The sequence below is a fragment of the Pleurodeles waltl genome, chromosome 2_1 (assembly GCF_031143425.1).
Source record: "Pleurodeles waltl isolate 20211129_DDA chromosome 2_1, aPleWal1.hap1.20221129, whole genome shotgun sequence".
Classification (NCBI taxonomy): domain Eukaryota; kingdom Metazoa; phylum Chordata; class Amphibia; order Caudata; family Salamandridae; genus Pleurodeles; species Pleurodeles waltl.
In genome coordinates, this window is record NC_090438.1 from 878,997,095 (window position 1) to 879,012,090 (window position 14,996).

The following is a 14,996-nucleotide window of genomic DNA, read 5'->3' on the forward strand; positions in this document are numbered from 1 at the left end:
AACCCTTAGGGACAACCCCATACACAGACACCTACTCATAGTGTGTGGAGACCTGTGGCTAACTGATTAGCCACACCCGGTGCCTCTGGAGTTGGCCCATCACATATGGGATGCTGCTATTCCTCAAGACAAAGGTGTCATGCACAGAGCCAGGATATTTGGCATTCACATGGGAGATGTACTGGTCTGCCAAACACACCATCTGCACATGATAGCTTTTTCTATTCCTGTAAACTTGTTCATTTCTCTGGGGGGGGGACAAATGCCACATATCTACCATCAATGGCACCAATGATGTTGGGGATATGTCCCAGGGCATAAAAGTCAGCCTTCACTGTGGCCAAATCCTCCACCTGGGGGAACACGATGTAGCTGCTCATGTGTTTCAGCAGGGCAGACAACACTCTGGTCAACACGTTAGAGAACATTGGCTGAGACATCCCTGATGCCATGGCCACTGTTGTTTGGAAGGAACCACTTGCCAGGAAATGGAGCACCGACAGGACCTGCACTAGAGGGGGGATATCTGTGGGATGGCGGATAGCTGACATCAGGTCTAGCTCCAGTTTGGAACAAAGTTCTTGGATTGTGGCACAATCAAGTCTGTAGGTAATGATGATGTGTCTGTCCTCCATTGTTGCAAGGTACACCAGGGGTCTGTACACCGGAGGATGCCGCCATCTCATATTCTGCCTCAGCGGTTGAAGCCTATGGAAGAGAACAGTGAGCAGAGGGTCATATTCAGACATCCATTGTACTAATGATGATTTGTTTACTTTACAGAAACAAATGTGAATCCAACAATCAGTTGCCATGCCAATGTCTACTATGATGGAGTTAGGTGCCATGCCCTGTGCCCCCCTGAAATGGCAACTGCCTGACCTGTGAGGAGGGACAAGTGGAAATGAGGTAATTGCGCTGGCGTTGTGCACCGTCACAGTAGGCGTTCAATGACTGTGGTACAATATTGCATTGGTTATCATTGGGCCCTACGGGTTCCAGGAACCAATGACAATGTTCCCTGGCGGTGACGGTACGCACCGCCGCGGACGTCACCACCATTTTCTATCCATTCACTCACTTGCTACCTGACCTTCAACAGGAGAGGACCTACACTGCAAGTGCTGTTCTGACCTGTGTCTGGAACCAACCATGGCTCATGTGTCTGGGGAAAGGGCCCCTGCCTTCACTTCGGAGTAGTTGGAAAAAACTGGTGGATGGGGTCCTACCCCAGTTCATGTTACTCTACGGTCCTCCAGACAAACAGGTGAGGACACTGTGAGCATGATGCATGGGCCATGAATGTATGGAGTGCTGTGTTTGTAAGCCACATATAGAGGGGGGGCAGAGGCGTCCTGGCCAGAGTGTATCATGTAAGGTGATCAATGTATGTGCGTCAGGGGATGGGTGGGATATGGTGGGCAATGAGTCTGACGGTCCAGACGGGTGACTAATTCCCTTTTCTTCTGTCTTTTCCCTGCAGGTCAGCGGCCACCAGAAAAAGGGTATTTGGCGTTCTATCCCCAAGGAGGTGCGGACCATGGGGGACTTTGACAGGCGGAGCACCCACTGCCTCAAAAGTTGGGAGGACTTGCGCCGCTAGGCAAAGAAGACGGCAGAGGCCCAGCTGGGGCTGGCCTCCCAATGAGGAAGGGGTGCCCGTCGCACCGTGACCCCCCTGATGTTCCGCATCCTGGCGGTGGCCTAGCCGGAGTTGGATAGGTGCTTGAAGGCATCACAGCAACTACAAGGGGGTGAGTACTGAATCTAAATCCTGACTTTGCACGCACTAGGAGATACCTGGGTGGGGAATGTGGGCTAAGGGTGCCCCTAGACCAGGGCGAAAATGGCAGGGTAGGTCCCTTGTTGGGCAGGCTCTGGAGCACTTCTACCCCAAAAGTGTTAGTGGGCATCTACTACTGGGCAGGGTCCTGTGGGTTTCTGGTGTTCAGCAAATGGCATTAGGCATTGTACCCCATGGGCTGGTGACTGTCTTAGTAAATGGTTGGGCATGGCCTAGTGCATAGGGATGCTCCCTGTGTGTTGTGTACGCCAACAGCAGTGGTGTTGCTGGCATTGCCCAAGTGTATCCTCTGTCTCTTCCCCCCCTTTTTGTTTTGTCACTCGGTCCTTATGTGCATTAGCATCATCTGGCGGAGAAGCAGTGGCTCCGGCGACGGAGGGAGCTGCATCCCACATGGCTCTGGAGTATGAATCCACCAATGGTGAGGGCACCAGTGGGACAGGGGGCGAGGGGAGCACCTCGACAGGGACAGGAGGGGAGACCACAGACATCAACACCTCCTCCGATGGAGGCTCCCTGGTGGCGGACACCTCTGTGCCCACCCCACCAACAGGTACAGCCGCCACCCCCCTACCAGCACTGCCCTCCCAGCAGCCCCTCAGCGTGTTTCCTGTACCCGCTCACCCAGGAGGGTGGGCATCTCATTCACCCCAGGCACCTCAGGCCCTGCCCTAGTCAGCCCTGCTGCCCTCAGTGAGGAGGCTATTGACCTCCTGAGATCCCTCATTGTTGGGCAGTCAACCATACTGAATACCATCCAGGATGTCGAGAGGCATTTGCAACAAACAAATGCATACCTGGAGGGCATTCACTCTGGCGTGGCGGCCCAACAGAGAGCATTTCTGCCTCTGGCCTCCTCACTGATGGCAGCCCTTGTCCCTGTGTCTAGCCTCCCCCTCCAGCTTCCTCTACCCAGACCCAATCCCCTCAACCCCAGCCTATCCCAAGCACACCTTCAGACCAGCATTTACCCAAATTACCACACAAAAGTGGCTCAGGCAAACATAAGCACCACACTTCATCTCACGGGCACTCACACAAGCACCATACCCATGCAGACACACCAACATCCACTGCCTCCACTGTGTCCCCCTCCTCCTCTTCATCCACCTCCCTCCTAGCAGCATCTCCACTCACACCTGCATGCACTACATCATCAGCCATTGCCTCCATCACCAGCAAGCCCATCACAACACACCCCTCACGAGCAGTCACCACCCCCACAACCAGGCACACATCCCCTGTGTCCTCTCCCAGTGTGTCTGTGACCCCACCTACCAAAGTGCATAAACATAAGCACCCACCCACTCAACAGCCATTCACCTTACAACAGCATCCAGCCCATGCACCTTCACCCAAACTCAGCAGACAGACACCTCCTACAAGCACTCCCTCTTCCTCCACTTCCAAACCCTCTCCCTCTTCCTGCCCCAGTGTGTCTAAAAAACATTTCCTGGCAAACATTGACCTGTTCCCTACCCCTCCCCCCTTGTCCTTCCCTTCAGGCCAGGATGTCCAAAACCCAGGCCATGACCTCAGCCACCAAGTCGGCGTCCGCTGTGGTACCTGAACTACCAGAGGCTCAAAGGGGGCACCCGTCAGGCTGCCAGTGTGCCACCAACCCCTGCAAAGGACCAAACCATTCCGGCACTTGCCAAGGTGAAGAAGGGGACACCATGCAGCAAGGACAAGGAGCACGACCCACCCATCAAAGCCTCCTCCAAAACTCCAGCTGCTAGAGCCAAGATCACAACAGTATCTGCCAAGGTGAAAAAGGGTCAGAAACCCCAAGGCAAGGCATTTCAGGTGTTGGAGGCTGCAGGAGAGGGCCTAATGGCCACCAGCAGAACCACCAGCCCCGCCACCTGCACCGCGGGCAGCACCGCCAGCATCCCCACCACAAGCACCGCCGCAAGTTCCGCCACCTACACCACCATCTGCACCACTGCTGCCACCACTACTGTCAGCAGCAGCATCCCCAGTGGCCAGCCGTCCGAGGCTGCAGTAGAAGGGCTGGTGCCTCCCTCCACCACTGGCAGCACCGGCACTTGCACCATGGTCACCACTGCCAGCATCCCCACCGCAAGCACGGCCACCTTCATTGCTGACAGTAGGACCACTACCAGAAGCAGTAGCCCCAATGGGCGGCTGTCCGAGGCTGCAGGAGACGGGCTGGAGCCTACCACCACCACTGGCAGCTCCCCCACCAACACCAGCACTACCACCAGTTTATAGACGCCGCAGGATAGAGTCTAGCCCTTCCTCCATGGACTATCATGCAACCTGGTGCCTCAGACACCCAGGTAAGGGAATGTGAACTACCACACCCCAAGTTCTGCATCAATGGGCACAAGGCCCCTTCCAGAACCAGTGGAGATATGCATCCACTCACCCTTTCCTTGGCAGGCTGAATCACACTGGGCACAAAGCCCCCTCCAGAACCAGTGGAGATATGCATCCACTCAGCCGCTCCTTGGCAGGATGAAGCAGACTAGCCACATAGCTCCCTCCAGAACCAGTGGCAAAGCCATCCACTTGAGATACTGTGGCCTTATACTTCCGAGGACCAAGCAGTGGGCAGACCACCCACTAGAGAGACTGTGGCTTTGCACTCCCCAGGAGCAAGCAGTGGGCAGACCACCCACTAAAGAGACTGTGGATTTGCACTCCCCAGGACCAAGCAGTGGGCAAACCACCCACTTGAGAGACTGTGGCTTTGCACACCCCAGGACCAAGCAGTGGGAAAACCACCCACTCGAGAGACTGTGGCTTTGCACACCCCAGGACATCACTGTGGACATGGAGCCCCCTCCAGGAGCAGTGGTGTAGTACCATCTTCTGGCTGAGGTGCCCCCCCACCCCTCTGATGGGCCTGTGTGTTTTCGACCTGATGCCCCTGCAGTGTTCTCTCTGTATTGAGGCAGGAGTCAAGAGTGGGATTGGCCCATGATTTTAGGCCCAGTGGCCCACGGACAGTTGCAAAGGAAAATGTACGGCTTTATGTACATATTGTATATTTTGGTAAATACTGTTTTTATATTTGTTACGTATATCTGCCTATTTCTAATATATCAATGATTGGACTCTATTCCTTTTGTCCTTCCGTTCTTCCAGGGGGTTACGGGGTGTAAATGTAATGTTGATGCGTATGTTTGTGTGTATGGTGTTGTGGGTGAGGGTGGGGTTGTTGTGTGTTGCGTATGTGTGTCACTCTCTTTTTTCTCCCCCCTCCCCTGTGTACTAGGTGCAGTAGTCACCATGGTCGCCCGCGCCTCCTTTGGTATTCCTGGTAGATGAGGAGGGAGACCTCCATGGGTAGGACCTGTAACTCAAGCTCCATGGCATCCTGGTTCTTCGTTTAGTGTCGAGACGTGAGTGGTTTCCCTTCCAAACACTGTTTCCGCTGTGCCCTTGATGGCGTTGGTAACACCCCGGAACAGCTGGCGGATTGGCGGGTTGTGATGGGGTGGGTGGTAAATTGTCTTCCGCCTGTCTGTTGGCGGTTACCGCAGTGGTGTTTGTTGCTACCACCGTGGCAGTTGGAGTGTTAAAGTGGCTGTCTATGTTGGCGGTTTCCACCGTGGTCGTGATTCCATTTTTCTTACCGCCTGCCTGTTGGCGGTATTACTGCTGCTTTAACACCGACCACCAGGTTTGTAATGAGGGCCTATATGCCTCAGTGAGGGTCTGGGTGTGTCAGCGTGTGTGTTGTGTGTTTTACTGTATGTATTAGTGTGCGCGTGGTTGTGACACCATACACCTTAGTGTGTCCCTGGGTGTGTTGGTGTCAGTGTGTGTTTGAGTGTGTCAGTATATTCACCAGTTTGTACATGGGTGTATCATCAAATGTATTAGTGTGTGCCTGGGTCTATCAGCATATGCATCGGTGTGTGCCCAGGTGTTGTAGTATATGGATCAATGTGTAGCTGGCTGTGTCAGCATTTCCATTAGTATCTTCCTGGGAGTATCAGAATATTTATATGTGTAGCTGCATGTGGTGGTAAATGAATCTGGGGTTGACTGTTTATGTCGGTTTATGTATTAGTGTTTGCTTGAGTACGTCAGTGTGTGCTTCACTGTGTACCAGAATATTTTAGCATATATGTCAGTGTGGGCCTGGGTGTGTTAGTGCATATGTCAGTGTATACCTGGGTATGTCAGCATATGTATCAGTGTGTAGATGGTTGTGTCAGTGTATGCATACGTGTGTGACTGAATATGTAACTATATGCATACATGCATTCTTGTGTGAGTCACTGTATGTATCAGTACATGCCTGGGTTTACCAGTGTAGACATCAGTGTGTATCTGGGTGTGTCAGTCTATGCATTAGTGTGTACCCAATTGTGTTGGCAAATGCATGAGTGTGTTTCTAGGCGTGTCAGTGTGTACATCAGTATGCCTGTGGATGTGTAAGTGGATGCATCAGTGTGTGTCTGATTGTATCAGTGTAAACATAAATGTGTTTCTGGGTGTGATAGCGGATGCATTAATGTATACCTGGATGTTAATATACACATCACAGTGTGTTTGAGTGTGTTGTTGTATCCATCAGAATATGTGCTATTATATCTAACAGTATATGCCTGTAGTGTGTGTATGAGTATGTGTATAGACATTAATGTGTGTATGAGTGTGTGTATGAGGGTGTAGGTATGTGTATGTGTTCATTTGGGTGTGTCAGTATATACATGAATGTGTGGTTGGGTGTGTGAGTGCATATGTCATTATTTTTGGGGTGTGTTAGTTAGCAGGTAAGTGTTTTCCTAGAAGAAAGAGTGTGTGCATATGTGCGTGCTAAGATGTATTTTAATTGCTTTGTATTATCGTTGTACATTTATGGAGTATTTGTACTGAGTATTTTAATGGATGATGTATAAATTAACCAAGATGAAGTTCTTTGCCTGTATCACTGCAAAAAAGCATCCTTTGTTCTGTGTTAGAAGAAAGAAAACATAAATACAAGTTAATGTTTCATATTATTGAGTTATCAATGAAAAGTTCACAACCTGTATTAAAAATGATATTGTTAATTAGAAGACACAATTACATTATTGTATAGCAATTACAATTATTTGAACATCTTACATTCCCTTGTACACTGTTCTCTGCTTCTCTGCTTTTGCACTACAATAAAGTGCATATAGACATTAATCCTTGAACAGTGGGGGGGGCAGTCATGCGGACTGTAAAGAAAACCCATAAGTTCATGGCACTTTATTTCAAATTAACCTTACAATGTATGACACTTAGTACAAATATTTACCAAACTATTTTAGCTCTACTTGTTAAATAATATGAAGTATATTATAGCTTTGTAATGTGATTAATGTCTAGAAATCATAGAGGTAGGTAAAAAGGTGCATAAAGACATCCCCCTTAGTAGGCTGAATGATGTCATGAAGTCTGGTAATCCATTAAACAGGATAGAGTTTATCAGTGATGTTATGATTTTTATTTTATTTTTTTAGCTGTTCATAAAAGGGAAGCTTAGCAGTCTTCCTTGTGTTCTAAAGATATTTGTCCTGTTTAAAACTTTTTGATTTATATTTCCAGTTTAATAGTATATGTGCGATTTCCTTGCAAGAGTAACAAGATTTGAAGATTCAGAATCCGTTCTTGTTAGGACGTATGATGCCCAATGGTATTGTATTAAAAGTCATACTATAGTTCTATTCCATTTTGTCAGTAATAATCCTCCTTTGTACTTTGGTTAAAAAAAGAGAAGGTAAGAATTAGGTAATTTGTAGGGCAATTTGTGTTTGAATGTAAGCTTGATATCATTGCAATATGTCCATCCAGTTTTGTTTTAAAGATAGATAGTGTACTGTCCATATGTACCACCTCCTCCTTCAGGGAAAATAATGGCTGTACAGGTGTATGTTTTACTAGAAATAGAGATTTGTCCAGCTTTTAAATTTGTAATTTGAGTTTCAAATTTAATTCCATCTGCATTGCATCACTATAACATTAAGATGATACATTTTCTAGTTTTTGTTATGTTCAAAGTTGATAGATCTGACTTACAGTGTGTACAGGAATTGATTTGTGATGCATCTCTAAACAGTTTTTCTGAACTCATATTTTTACCATCTGTTAAGTTAAACAGTTGAACCATTCCAAATCTATTACTGTTTTTGAAGAAAATAAACAAACTTCACAATTATGCTGCCATGAGTAACTTAGCACAAATAGCTCATCAATAGGTACCATCTCTTCTTCTAAGATATCTACTAGGACCATCAAGAATTCATATGCATCTTCTTGAGTGTTTTGAGTGGTGTACAGATCCAGTGCACAAATATGCAAGATCTCTAACAAAAGATGCAGAATACGTTTTTGTTCTCTCAATGTGGACACATTCTAACAAGCTAAAGAGTGCAGAACACAATGTTTTATCATTTTTCTGTTTAACTGCATTGACCAGAGTAGGTTAAGAGAATAGTGCATTATGAAGTACATTGGTATAGCAGTGGTTTGAGAACTGATAACCAACAATGTCACCAGCATTTTTAGTATTTTTCTCCAATACTTCCATCTTTTCCTTTGTCCTCTTTTTCTTAGCAATATCACTATGATACTTTTAAATTTGTAATTTTGGCAATATTGTAGGCTTTTGATAAACTAGGTAGTGTCCTAAGTGAGGAGTATACATGTGTCTCAAATGGTTATACTCTGCTACACAACTTGAATCATCATTTAATTTACTGTCATCAAACTTTATCATATACAAGCCAGACAAAGTTCTAACTCATGACAATGCTACACATGACATACCATCTCTGAGTTTGAATACAGTGCTACCAATGTTGATTAATGTTGCATCTGCACTTAAACCTTGAGACGTATGTATTGCTACAGCACATACTAAAGACAATGGAAACAGCTTTCTGTGAACATGCAAGTCTTTTACAAGTAAGAAAAGCACAACAGATCTTGCTATCTGTTTTTTACCCCTAGTTTGATCAAACTTTACTGCCAGGTATTCAACCATATTTCTGTATGGGTATAGAATGAAATCAATTTTTGTACCCATGGCTCCTTTAACTGATCCTTCCTCAACATTAAAAATATAACGCAAAATGACTCAACAGTTCCTATAAACATGTAAACATTTCTCTAATCCTGCAGTTTTTGAAACAGACTTTTCCAGTGCATCCAATGTTAATTGTAGTTTATCAGTCAATAGTTGTGTTATTCCCTGATGTTCCATTTTATTCATTCAGCCAGATCCAATATTTCATGTTTTTCCAGTTGAAGTAACTGTTTATTAAAAGTAGAACATTCTTGAAGAGTATCAATCAATCAATCAATCAAAAAATGTATAGAGCACGCTACTCAACTGTGAGGGTCTCAAGAGTGGGCATAAGACACACCATTGATTTTTCTTTTTGAATAAACGTATACATTAGCTCTGCTGCAGAGTTTCTTGTATCAAATAATTTCTTTATCAGTTGTGTTTCCAAGGAACGTATCCCCTCTTTTGAAAGAGCAGCTACTCTTATATCTTTCAGAATCTTTGTGAATTCTATATAACATGCTTGATGCATGTTTCTAAATAGTTGTTCATATACTGAATCCATATGTTTACATTTCCAATACTTCCTAATACATTTTGATTTTCTTTATGCAGAAGTGTTTTGAAGACAGGTTGACCTTTTATAGGGGTCTGTTGTACAAAATCTCCAAAACAAATATATTTTTTCCGCCAAAAAGTACATCGTAATTTGTCTTGAGTATCTGCTACATTCTCAAGTGAATAAAGACCAACATTAGGTTTGAGACCATGCTCACCTCATCATTGACTAAAAGTTTCAATTTCTTCAAAACTCTGGTAACTTCATGACAAGCTTCTCCAGATAACTTTTGGTACTCCAGTTTATTGTTGTGTTCGACAGGGAGCATAAGTGAATGATGCAAGGTAATTCCTTTGAAGTTATGTTTAGCTAATCCTGTACGGGCTGTTGCCACACATTATAAAGTAGAGTCTGTAGTCTTCTGTAAATAGGTGGTTAGAACCTGTATTAAAAAGCTTATTCCAATTCCAGCTTGTCCGCTCACATACAAGAGATGTGTTTTAAAAGTTGAGCATTTACATTGATTATTTTCATGAAGGAATCAATGTTCTATTTTTTCTTTAACTTCCATGTATATTACTTTCTGCTCCTCATTGAGTTGTTCTACTAAACTATTTCAAGTCAACATGTTCTTCTCTTACTTGTTGCATTGCTGTCTCCACTTCATTTGTCTCTAAGGCAGCTTTATTGTTTATTATTGTCAGTCCAAGAGGATCTTTACTGAGGTGCAGAGATCTGGCTACTTTGTGAACTTTCTTTTGCTATCGCAGTAGCAATTGCTTGTTCCTGTTCAATTTCTTCATTTAACATTGTCAGCTAGTTGGGAAATATTAATCACTGAATGGTGTATTTTACAGCATTGAAACAGTCTTCAGAGCAGTCATGTTGTCCAAGTAACCCTGTTTCAGAAAGCCAAGGTTTGAATAGCTGGAGGGGTGCTAAGTAGAAAAATTCTCTTTTCTCAGCAGTTTGACAAGTACGTTTTCAATGGTTGATTAAGTTACCTTTTGCATGCCAAACTAAACAACTGTTGCAACCAACTACAACATATTTGCATCATCAAAGTTTTCCAATATATTGTTTTACAACCTATAGTGTTGCAGAATTTCATAAAGACATATAGGGGGTCATTATGACCCTGGCGGAAGGCGGAGAAGCGGCGGTGAGACCGCCAACAGGCTGGCGGTCTTTTTTTTTGTATTATGTAATCGTCATGGTAATCTGACGGTTCTCCGTTCCGTCACTATACCGCCAGCGGTATTTTGACCCGGCTTACCGCCATGGATTTCCTGCGGTTGGAACCGCCATGAAATCCATGGCGGTAAGCACTATCAGTGCCAGGGAATTCCTTCCCTGGCACTGATAGGGGTCTCCCCACCCCACACCCCCACCCGACTCCCTCCCCTACACCCCTCACCACCCCTGCCACCCCCCAAAGGTGGCAGGGCCCCCCCTCCCCACCCCGACCCCCACCATCACAGAACTCACACATACACGACACGCACGCAGGCACCACCAACACACACACGCACACACACCGACATACATGCCTACATCCACACACACAGTCAGACACGCACACCCACATACAAACATACACGCACACATCCATACAGACATACCCACAGACATACACGCACTCATTCCCAAAACACACAACACCCCCGCAAGCGTACACGCACTCACACACCCCCTCTACATACACAGACGCACACCCCCATGCACCCACAAAACACATAACATCCCCCCCACCCCCTCCCTTAATGGACGATGGACTTACCTGTTCTGACGATCCTCCGGGAGGGGACGGGAGCCATGGGAGCTGCTCCGCCGACACCACACCGCCAACAGAACACCGCCACGCCGAATCACAGGACGTGATTCGGTGGGCGGTGTTCTGTTGCCATGGTGGTGGAGGTGGATCAACCTCCACTTCCCCGCCGCCCGCCAGAATGGCTGTTGGCTGCTCTCAGTCGGAAAAAGGACGGAGAGCAGCCAACAGTCATAATACGCAGAGCGGCAAACCGCCACTACTGGCGGTCTTCCGCACGGTGGTCCCTCGGCGGTCTTGTAAAAAGACCGCCGAGGTTGTAATGACCACCATATTGTCTAGGACTGCACTTCTTCGTGCATAGTAGGCATCTAACATATTTGTTTTGCAATAGCTGTACTCTCCAGATCAAACTCTGCTACATCCTGAATTTCAAGAAAAGATTTTAAGACTCTGCTCCATGTGTTAGTAAGGCCTAGACTAACCCAAACAATTCCCTTAGGCTTTGAGAAAAAGCTAGCTGAACTCAACCTACCACAGCACTCTAATGAGCTTATCTCCCTATGTGACAGCATTTTCAAGTTAAAACTATAAACCTTTTTTGATAGAGATTGTTCTGCTGAAATCTACTCCCAAGTTTAGTTTATCTCTGTTTTCTCTGATTTTGTGAAGTATGAAGTAGCATACCAAGCAACAGCAATGGAATTGTCTGCAACGAACTGTATGTCCATATTTGCATTCCATAGTTTCAGAATTACAGAATTGTTATCATTAATATATTTGGAGGCATCTGATCTGTTCAGATTATATGTATTTTTTGGTGATTGCCTTGTAAGTGTACGCCTCATTGCAGATAAAAAGCTGTTCACACTTCCTTTGTGAATGATAGGCGTAGGAAATCCAAAACAATACCTTATATAACATTTTCCTTTACATCTTTATCTTGGGTGACAATATTTCCCACATGTGTTTGTTTGGAACCGTAGAACTTGCCATCGAAGAGTTTGTTCTTAGTTTTATCTGGGAGGTTGCATGTAACATAATTTTCTATGAAAGACATGTTAGAAAGTGGATTATTGGTAAGGGCAGGCAGGTAGCTACAATTAGCAACATGCCACAACCTTGGGCACAGACAGCTAGGCTTACCTTAGGACACAGCTGTGTAAAGCATTTAATATCAACAAAACAGTCAATAAGTAAGTGACAAAACACAATAAACACAGTGAAAAACCAACACCACTTTCTAAAAATAGATTTTGGCCCTCATTATGAACACGGCGGTAAACACCGCACTGCTGGTAGTGGCGGTAACAACCACCAAAAGACGTGTGGTCTGAACTGCCAAATAAAGAACCAACTGAAACACAGGCATCCTGAAAACCACTCACCGCCAGCAGAGGAGTGCCGACAACGATGGAAGACCCCACCCACAGGCTGACGGAAGGGCCCTACCCGCCCATCAAATAATGAAGACCTACACCGCCGTCAGTTCTGGGGTGGGAACCACCGCCACGTAAAGCCAGGCAGAAACAAACCAAATATAAGGAAACACTCATCAGAGGCTCACACAACACGCTGTTGCAGACATGGAGAGAGAGTTGCAGATCATGTCAGCCCTGCTCCATGCCATAGACCTCCACGACCGAGACCGCAGATGAAGAAGACAACAGTAAGTACCGCAACCTACTAAACAAGGGAAGAAAGGGCACAGTTACATACCCACCCACTCCACACATCCTGCAACGCTCCCACAACCCTTCACATCAGCACAAGCCATACACCCCACAGCAAGAGGAATTACCCAACACAAGGCAAATCCAAACTGCCCAAAGTACATACATGTGCCCCACAAACATTGAAACAAGAGACCATGGATCCAGAGTGTGCCTCAAAAACACAGCCCACAAACAAACATTTATTATGCTCACAGAGCAACAGAAGTGCATAGAAGGCCAATTTCCAGTCCATAGGAAAAGATGTCCAATGGGCCACAATGTCCCCAACTTGACTCCCACAAGGGCAGCCGTACTCCACCTCATAGGGCCACAAAGGGGCATCCAGGCACCTCAGGGAACAGGGGCAGGGAGTGGTGGGGGTGGGGATTTATGACTGGGGGGTGGGCTTAGATTTCCATTTGGAAGATGGAGGGGGTTTGGGTTTGCCCTTGGAAGGTGGGGGAATGGGCTTGGACCAGGGGTGGCAGATGGACCTGGTTCAGCACGGGGCTTCTTCCTCTCTGGGGAAGGGGCACAGGAATGGGAAGGGCCGACAGGGGTGGGCTGTGACATGGAAGGAGTGGACAGGGAAAGGAGGTGAGCAAGTTAAGGGAAGAGACAGGGTAGGCCAGTGGGTTAGAATAGGTCAACACGGGATAGGAAAAGTTTTTTAGGTGCAATTGGGGTGGACCTGGAGGAAGGCATGGGAGTAGAGGTAGAGGGAGTAGTCATGACAGGTGTAGGTGGGCATGACTTGGCTGCAGGTGACTGGACTGTATGCTGAGGTGTGGTGGATGTGTGATGGGTGTGTGTTCTGGTGCGTTTGAGTGACTTGGGAGGAGGGGGGTGGACACAGTGAGACAAGACAGGCTGCCAGTGTAAATGGATGTTGTCTGGGTGTCTGCAAGTCTGGTAAGTGTGCTGCATGTGTCAACTAAAGTCGTTGTGATGAGTACAGGTGTGGTGCCTGGGGTGCATGAATGGATGTGTGCTATTGTGGTGACTGCAGGAACAGGGTCAGCAACATTTAATGAGGGTGCAGTGCCTGTGGGTGTGCACATACAGTGGACAGACAGGGATGCGGAAGAGGTGGACACACTGGGGGAAGTGGATGTTGGTGTGTGAACATGTGTATGTTGGCTGTGTGTATGCTTGTAGTGGGAGGTGTGTGCTTGTGTTTTGAAGTGTGCTTCTTGTGTGTAGAGGTGTGTGCCTGCATGTCAGAATGTGTGCTTTGGACGGGTGAAGGGAGTCGGTGCTGGAAGGGTTGGAGGTTGTTGGAGGTGGGGATGGAATGAGCAAGGACACTGACTGGCAGCCATCCAAGAGGAGGCCAGAGCCTGAAAAGATCTCTGTAGGCCAGACACAGCAACGTGAATGTCATCCAGATAGGCATTGGTCTGCAGCACCTCTGATGCTAGGCCTGGATGGCATTGATGATGGTTGTCTGCTCTACAAAGATGGTTCTCAGGAGGTCAATAGCCTCCTCTGTGAGGGCAGCAGGGCTGACTGGGGTGGAGCAGGAGGTACCTGTGGCGAAGAAGATGGGCACGGGCAACTCGGTGGGGAGCAACTGGGAGGGGGTGATGGTATGGGGGGTGGTTGAAGATGACACAGTAGGTGTGGGCCCACTAGGATCTGCCACCGCCAGAGAGCTCCCATCGTAGGAGGTATAGAAATTACTACCTCCAGTGGTAGTTACCTCCCCGTGGTACTCCCCTCGCCCTCCAACCCACTGGTCCCCTTGGCGTCAGACGACTCTGCCTCCGAGGATTCATAAGCCGCTGCATCCCCACTCGCCGGTGCCTCAGCTCCCTCGTCAGATGATGCTGATGTCCACAGACAGCAGAAGAGAACAGGGATGGGGAGACAAAACAGGAGAGACACTTGTAGATAGCTGGATGGAGGTACATTAGTGGTTCACACATACACCCCCCCAGAACACCTTCCACCAGGCAGCACCTACCGCTACACACAGGGCTATGACCCTGACTAGTGGCCAGAACCCTTCTCTACAGCCATTCCCAACTAACTTAAGGACCTGACGTACTGCAGAATTGACCCAGACACCCCTACTCCCCACGGGGGCCAATATGTAGATGGACATCAGTCATAGTCCCTGCCACTAG